The following is a 7,500-nucleotide window of genomic DNA, read 5'->3' on the forward strand; positions in this document are numbered from 1 at the left end:
GGAATAAAGGGACAAGGGAAGGAAAACAGAAAAAAGAGAGGGAAAGGGAAGATAAGGCTATAAGAGAATGAGTCATTCCGGTCAGCATGATACTAAAGGCACTTTTTTTTCTTGGTGGTGGTTTTATGAGGACTTTTAAATGCTGTGTTTTTATATGACCATCGGCAGACAGAAGGCGGATTGTAAGTAAAAGGTAAGTGTAAGTGTTTTTTTCTTTTACTAGTCTATGGTCGACTTCTTTCAAGGTGAGTACGTCGGTCTTCGAGAAGTTTATCAGGAGTTGCTGCTATTTGAAAATTATTTCGATTTTCTGGTTAAAACAAAAATATATGGTTATTATCAATATTTTGTATTCGGTCTTTGTGCTGTTGCATTTGGTAAATGTAATGGTTTATTGTTTACAAGCGAGTGTTTCTGAAGAAAAAAAAATCTGGGGTTACATCTAGAACCCAAACACAACGAAGCGAAAAAAAATGGAGAAAGCAGATAAATGGAAGAAATACAATAATCTAAATAAAAGATTGACTGAAGTGTTCATATATATTTTTACGGACATCTTATGTTTCAGACACGGAGCTAAGTGCTGAAAATACTACAATATTTGCCCGAGCATTCCACACATACAAGTAATTCCCCGCTTGATTCTTGGTGGAAACGCAAAAACAAACTCGGGAAAAAAAAATTGATACCGACATTCCTTTGTTTCCAAATGATTATCTTCATCGATCAGATCGTAAAGAGGTGTCAAGGAGAGTGAACATCCTGTTAGCGTTTAACTCTTTAACTAACATCCTGTGTTAGGTGAAAGCGGTGGTTGCGGTGAGAGGAGGATGAGAGAAAGGGGAATGTTTATACCCTTAGTCTGTCTTGTTTAGGCTCGGGAAAATTACGAAAAATGATTCTTGAGACCCCCGTAGGCCTTGTTGTTAGTTGGTATTGGTGTTTCTTGCGCTGTGGATATTTTGGGCGAATAGACTGGGAAGATGGGTGGATGGATGGGTTTTGGAATTTATCTTGTTTAGTATCCCCTTAATTTTTTTACCATAGAAAATTAGTTTTATGTGTGTCTATGGGTAACTATGTTAATTTGTTTAGGATACTTATGTATTGTGTTTCTGTTATTCATTTGTCTTAATAGTTTATCTGCTCTCTCTCTCTCTCTCTCTCTCTCTCTCTCTCTCTCTCTCTCTCTCTCTCTCTCTCTCTCTCTCTCTCTCTCTCTCCTTTTTCTCTCTCTCTCTTCCTCTCTCTCTTTTGTTCTTCTCTCTCTCTCTCTCTCTCTCTCTCTCTCTCTCTCTCTCTCTCCTTTTTCTCTCTCTCTCCTCTCTCTCTCTCTCTCTTTCCTCTCTCTCCTCTCTCTCTCTCTCTCTCTCTCTTCTCTTTCTCTCCCTCTTCTTTCCGTGTTCTGCATACAAATATCTCCACAAAATCAGAATAATAAAATCTCTCTCTCTTCCCGGATTCCTGTAGATTCTCCTTCTTCCATATTTTTCCGTATTCGAAATATTCGAAAAAAGTCCCGTCTGATCTCCCTCCAAACTCTCTCTCTTGATTTAAAAAAAATTGGTGAAACATTTTTCCATTCTTATTTCTAGATTATTATTTTTTATTTTCTATTGTTATTATTATGTTTTAAGAAGTCCTGTTATCTTTTTATTTTCTTATTTATTATTATTATTTTTTTTTAATGATATCCAGGTACCGTAAAACCTCACGCTGAATCAGATAAACCTCAGCTGATCTTGAACCATAAATCAAGGGGGACTTTTCCCTCGTATTTCACGCCCGGGAATTCCTAACTAATTACGTGCTTGCAAACCACGTTGAGGAAAAAGAAAAAAAAAGAACAGGAAGGCGAGAAAGCGAAGGAAAGTTGGCTCAAGCGGCAGCAAGCAATCTTGAGGTTTGCTTTGTGGTGTTAGCGACAGACGCAAAGGAACTTGACATCTGATGGTCCGAGGCGGTGTTGATATCGGGAAATCGGGAAGGGAAAGTGACTCCGAGGAACGCGTGGTTTGTGTGTATGGGTTCTGTCTGTCTGTCTGTCCTGTGTTCATGTTCGCATCACGTTTGTCGCTATCGCTGTTTTGATCTTCCGTTGTTATTGTTTGTTCAATGTCTTGTATTTATTTTGTTGTTATCAAATTCTTTATTTTTTTTATAATTCTGTATGTGCTTTGGTATTTCTGCATTTATTTTATTACGTACTTCTTTAAATATCTATCAATATTTGTTTTTCTTCCTTTTTTTCTGTTATTTTATTTATTTATTCTTTAAAGGGAGAAGTTATCGATATCCACGGGGTGAATATTGTGTCGCTGTTCATCTTGCCTCCGTCTTGTTAAAACGTTTTCTCGAGCGTTATGCTTCCCACCTTCCTTCCGGCTGCGTCTCTCTCTCTTCCGTCTCCACCTTTCCATCATCATTATGATCCCCTTCCTCTCCCCCGAAGATCATGCACCGCAGTGGAATTAGAAAGTCATGAAGCCCGAGGTTGTCATGCGCACCCCCCCACCCCACCCCCCTGTTGTGCCCTGCCCTCCGCCTTCAGCCCTCCTCCTCGCCTTTTCTTGCTCGTCCTTCCAGCTCTCCCCTCCTCCTGCTTTCAGTCCCTCCCTCGTTCTTCTTATCTGGTTTCCTCTACTTCTTCCTATTCCTTGTCGTCTTCTCATTTTTCCACCAGTCTCCACCTCCTCTTAATCATTTTCTTCTTCTTCTCCTCCGCCTTTCCTTCCTTTTCTTCTTCACCTCTTCTTCTTCTTTCTCCTCCTCCCCCCATTCTCCTTTTTCATTCTATCCTTTCCTACCTCTCCTTCATTATCCCTACCATCTCCTTCTATTAATATTATTATTATCATTTTTTTTGTGTTCATCCCCTTCCTCTTGTTCGTTTTCTTCTTCTTCTTCTTCCTTCCCCCCTCCTTTTCTTACTATTCTTGTTTTCCACCCCTCATGTGTGTTACTCCTCCTAACATATATTTTATGATAAGATCTGGAAACACCATATGATAAATACATTTGACCTTTCGTGTGAGCTCTGGTATTTATAAACTTGAAGACAAAAGTTTAAATATGCAGCCCTTGTCTCATTCTTGTGTGTTTGTGTTTGTCAAGGAGGTTTTTTATTTGGGTGTTTGTTTATCTGTGTGTTTCAATCATCTTTTTTTTTTAGTTACTTTACTATTGCACTTCTCTCTCTTTCTCTCTGTCTACTCTTTTACTCTGTATTACCTTCTTCTTTGTCTATCTATCATAAAATTAGTTCGTTTTCTCATACACTCTCCCTTTTCTCTTCCCTTCTTCCTTTTCTCGTACACTCTCTCTTTTCTCTTCCCTTCTTCCTTCCTTCTTACCCTGCCTGTCTTTCCATCAGTCAACGTCTCTCTCTCTCTCTCTCTCTCTCTCTCTCTCTCTCTCTCTCTCTCTCTCTCTCTCTCTCTCTCTCTCTCTCTCTCTCTCTCTCTCTCTCTCTCTCTCCACTTCTCTGTCCCCCCCCCTCTCTCTCTCTCTCCACCTCTGTCTCTCTCTCAATCTCTCTCTCTCTCTCCTCTCTCTCTCTCTCTCTCTCTCTCTCTCTCTCTCTCTCTCTCTCTCTCTCTCTCTCTCTCTCTCACTCTCTCTCTCTCTCTCTCTCTCAATCTCCCTCTCTCTCTCAATCTCCCTCTCTCTCTCTCTCTCTCTCTCTCTCTCTCTCTCTCTCTCTCTCTCTCTCTCTCTCTCTCTCTCTCTCTCTCTCTCTCTCTCTCTCTCTCTCTCTCTCTCTCAATCTCTCTCTCTCTTTCTCTCACATATAAGGGTTATCGTGGGCGGCCAGTAATGTGGTCACGGCCAGCGCCACACGTATACAGTGCGGTCGACCTTGACTGCCACTACTGAGTCTGTCGAGTGTCATTCCTCGCTCCCTGGTGACTCTTAACGAACTTGGATTTTCATTAGTCCATTCTTAAAAGCTGTTATTTATGTGTGTGCGTTTGGTATGAAGGAGTTCGGGCGCGGCGGAGGTTAGGCTGTAACTGACGTGAGGTTAGGTTAGGCTGGGTGTGTGTGTGTGTGTGTGTGTGTGTGTGTGTGTGTGTGTGTGTGTGTGTGTGTGTGTGTGTGTGTGTGTGTGTGTGTGTGTGTGTGTGTGTGTGTGTGTGTGTGTGTGTGTGTGTTTGGTGTGTGTGTGTGTGTGTGTGTGTGTGTGTGTGTGTGTGTGTGTTTGGTGTTGGATAGAGTGTGTGTTGCTTTTAATTTTGAAGGGGAGTTTTCTTTATGTTCTTTTTCTGAAGTTCGATGGTAGATATGGTAGACAGCATGGGGGTTTGTTTAAATAATATTAAGCCTGTATGACTTTGAATTGTGTTTGTGTTTACGGTAGATTAACTGTAATAATACTTACATGCAAGCGATTCGTTCACGACGGTTGTTGTCAAAACCTCACAGTTTCAACGGGAAAAAAGCGTTTTCTTCCCAGTTTCCTCTTTAAACAAAAAATTCCATTTGTTTATAGAGTGTCCATTACATTGCACAAACGTAATGTATTGTAATTTGGAAACATCTGCCCATTCATGATTCTCCCACAGTCTCGCGAATATGGCGCTAGTTGGCAACCCCCGGTGATCTCTACGCTGCCGGTGTCGTTTCATCTCAGTGTCGAGGTGGCCGTCGTAGGGAGAGCTTGTGTCGAGACGGAATCCACGTCCCTCTTGTGTTTGTGTTGGAAATTATTTTGTTGTTCGTAATAGAAAAGAATGAAAGTGGTGATAAAGGCATGGAAAAAGGATCAATGATTCGAAATATGTATAGAAAGAAAACGAGAATGCGGTTGTGTGCTTAGTGGAATGTATTATATCTGTAACGTTTTTTCTTCTTTCTTTTTTTATTATAATTATAATTGCTTGTGAGAAAGGAAGCATTGAAGAGAACCTTCGTAACTGCTTGTAAGGTGTTGTCTTCCTTTACCGTCAGATACATTGAAAAATAAACGTGTTATTCCAAAGGGAAAAGGAGTGAAGGAATATGTGATTTTTTCCCCTTAAACGGTCCAAATTATTTTCTTAACGCGATCAGAAATTATTTTTCTTTTCTTTTATCAAATGTTCACTTCGAAATCGGACGAATTTCATAATTCATTTTGTTTCTAGCTTTCTTTTTCACGAAGATCTGAAAGGGAAGGCATTTTTTATACCCGAAATCTGTGGCATTTTCAGTTACAAGGGAAAGTCATCATCATGTCAAGTAGCTTTGCAAGTTAGACGACTGGTCAAATGACAGTAGAGCTTTGCATGCAGAAGGTATTGCACATCTTGCTGCTATTTTCCCCCTCGGCGGCCAAGTAAGAAGTCTCCCGCCGGCGTCCTTGGTGGGAACAAAAGCTAGTAACGAAGGGGAACGACCCCCCCGCCCCCTCCCGCCCTCCACATCCCCCTCCCCACGCCCTATCACCTTCCCCTCTCCCCTCCCTCCTCCCTCCCTCCCCCTCCCCTCCTCCCTCCCTCCCTCCCTCCCCCTCCCCTCCTCCCTCCCTCCCTTTCCGCCGTTCCATTCCATCACCTTGTTATGGTCGCTAAATTATATACCTTCTTTTGACCAGTGCGTCTTCAATTAGAGAGGGAGGAGGGAGGGGAGGGAGGGGAGGGGTAGGGGGTAGGAGGGGGTTGCACAAAATGTTGTGATTGCGTTATCTGTACTTTGTTTGTTTTGTGTTGTGGTGTGGTGTGTTGTTTGCGGTGTGTTCATACTATGGGACTTTTCCGTACAGATCACCGCGAGGGAAGAGTGAAAACATTCCCTCCGTTTGTTATGTGACTCAGGTGTTGTTCATCAGGTGTTCATCGTGGACATCGAAGAGAACAAACTTTTATGACTCGTGGATAAAGTAGACAAGCGAAGACCAAAGAACCTTAGGGCTAAGCGTGGGTTTTTTTCGAGGTGGGATGATGACCACGTCTGTGGTTGTGTCCTCGCCGCCGTGAGCGCTCCACGCCCATACGCCCGTGATGTCCGCCACCACGCCCATCACCTGCTCGCCACCTCCTTCAAGTGCTTGCAAGATGGACGCTGCAAGCAACTTCTGACAGACGGCGCATAAGGATGATTTTGCGGCCACCAAGAATACAGCCATGACACTTACGTTCCTTGAAACTCCAGCCAGCAGATTCGAACGTAAGGAAAACGGGAATTCAGTTCGAGTGTTTGCCTCGTCCTCCTCCTCCAGGTTTTACGAGGAGGAGGAGGTCACATTATCTCACACTTGTCATGATTATTTGACTATTATTCAAGTCATACTTTCACGCCGAACCAAGGAGCCTGTTTGAATTACGTAATGTGTGTATAACCCCCTTCTTATCTGTTGCTGAAAACCTGTTAACTCGCAGATATTAGGACGTCGGTTGAAAGCTTGCGTGCGGGTGTGTGCAAACCTTGATTCTTTTTTTTCAAATGATGAAGAAGGCGAAACTCGATAATTTATACGACTTTACTCTTGGGAATTAAAAGTAATGGCGTGAGCTGGACTTAGTTAACATGCGTTGTGGTGTATAAAGAGTTAATTTCCCTTGGGCTTTATACTATGCGTTTTTTAATTCTGAATATAGTGTTTGAACGACGATGTTATAAGGGTTAGATACGATATGTGTAATTAAGTTAATTGAAAGAAGAGTCGGAAGACATTTCTCAATTTTATGGACTTCTTATTAAACTCCAATCACATATTTCTGCTTACTTAGTTTAATAAATGCGTTTTCACTCTCACTTTCGAAAAGTCGATGATAAAAAAAAAAATGTTTAGGAGAGTCTCAGATCTCGGCAGTGCCAGGTTACAGGAGTGCCACCTCTCGCAAGTGCCACATCTTGACCCAACGCCCTAGAAATCGTGCTGTTCTGTTTACCCGGAAGCCGCCCACACCCTCCCCTTCATAATTTCTCCGATTAATGCCAGTTCAGCTCCAGATTATCTTGCCACAGTCTCTTGGTTGAAGAATATGTTGGGTGTTGATAAGGAGGTGTGAAAGGAGGGGAGGAAAGGGGGGGGGAGATGCTAGGGAGGGTAGGAGAGGGGGTGGAGAGACGAAGGTGTGGGGGTGGGGGAAGAGAGGGGATGGGGAAGGGGGGGGGGAGACAGGAAGGTGATGGGCGGGGTAAGAAGGTTATGCGAGCTGACGATCTCTCTCTGTTGCTTGTGTTAATTCTCCGCCCCTCTCTCTCTCTCTCTCTCTCTCTCTCTCTCTCTCTCTCTCTCTCTCTCTCTCTCTCTCTCTCTCTCTCTCTCTCTCTCTCTCTCCCTCCCTCCCTCCCTCTCCCTCTCCCTCTCCCTCTCCCTCTCCCTCTCCCTCTCTTCGGGTCATTGGACTGGATATATTTAGTTTAGACTTTTCTTTGTATCAAGAGGTTCGAGGAAAGGAAACGCTTGATATCTGTCTTGTTTTAAGACGTCCGTTGCAGCTGCGGACAAAGAGTGTGAGACAAGAGCAAGAGCGGGACTTCCGAAAGGTCAAGGTAGTGGGCGCGTGTCCCTCT

General features: G+C 43.1%; 1 protein-coding gene across 2 annotated transcripts in view; it reads left to right on the plus strand.

The window, feature by feature from the left end:
• The window catches only part of Exn (Ephexin), a 250,353-nt gene that overhangs the window by 172,309 nt on the left and 70,544 nt on the right, over window positions 1-7,500 (plus strand). The window lies entirely within an intron of this gene.

The sequence above is a fragment of the Penaeus japonicus genome, unplaced genomic scaffold, assembly GCF_977035675.1.
Source record: "Penaeus japonicus unplaced genomic scaffold, GWHDUDI00000001_assembly GWHDUDI00000014, whole genome shotgun sequence".
NCBI lineage: Eukaryota > Metazoa > Arthropoda > Malacostraca > Decapoda > Penaeidae > Penaeus > Penaeus japonicus.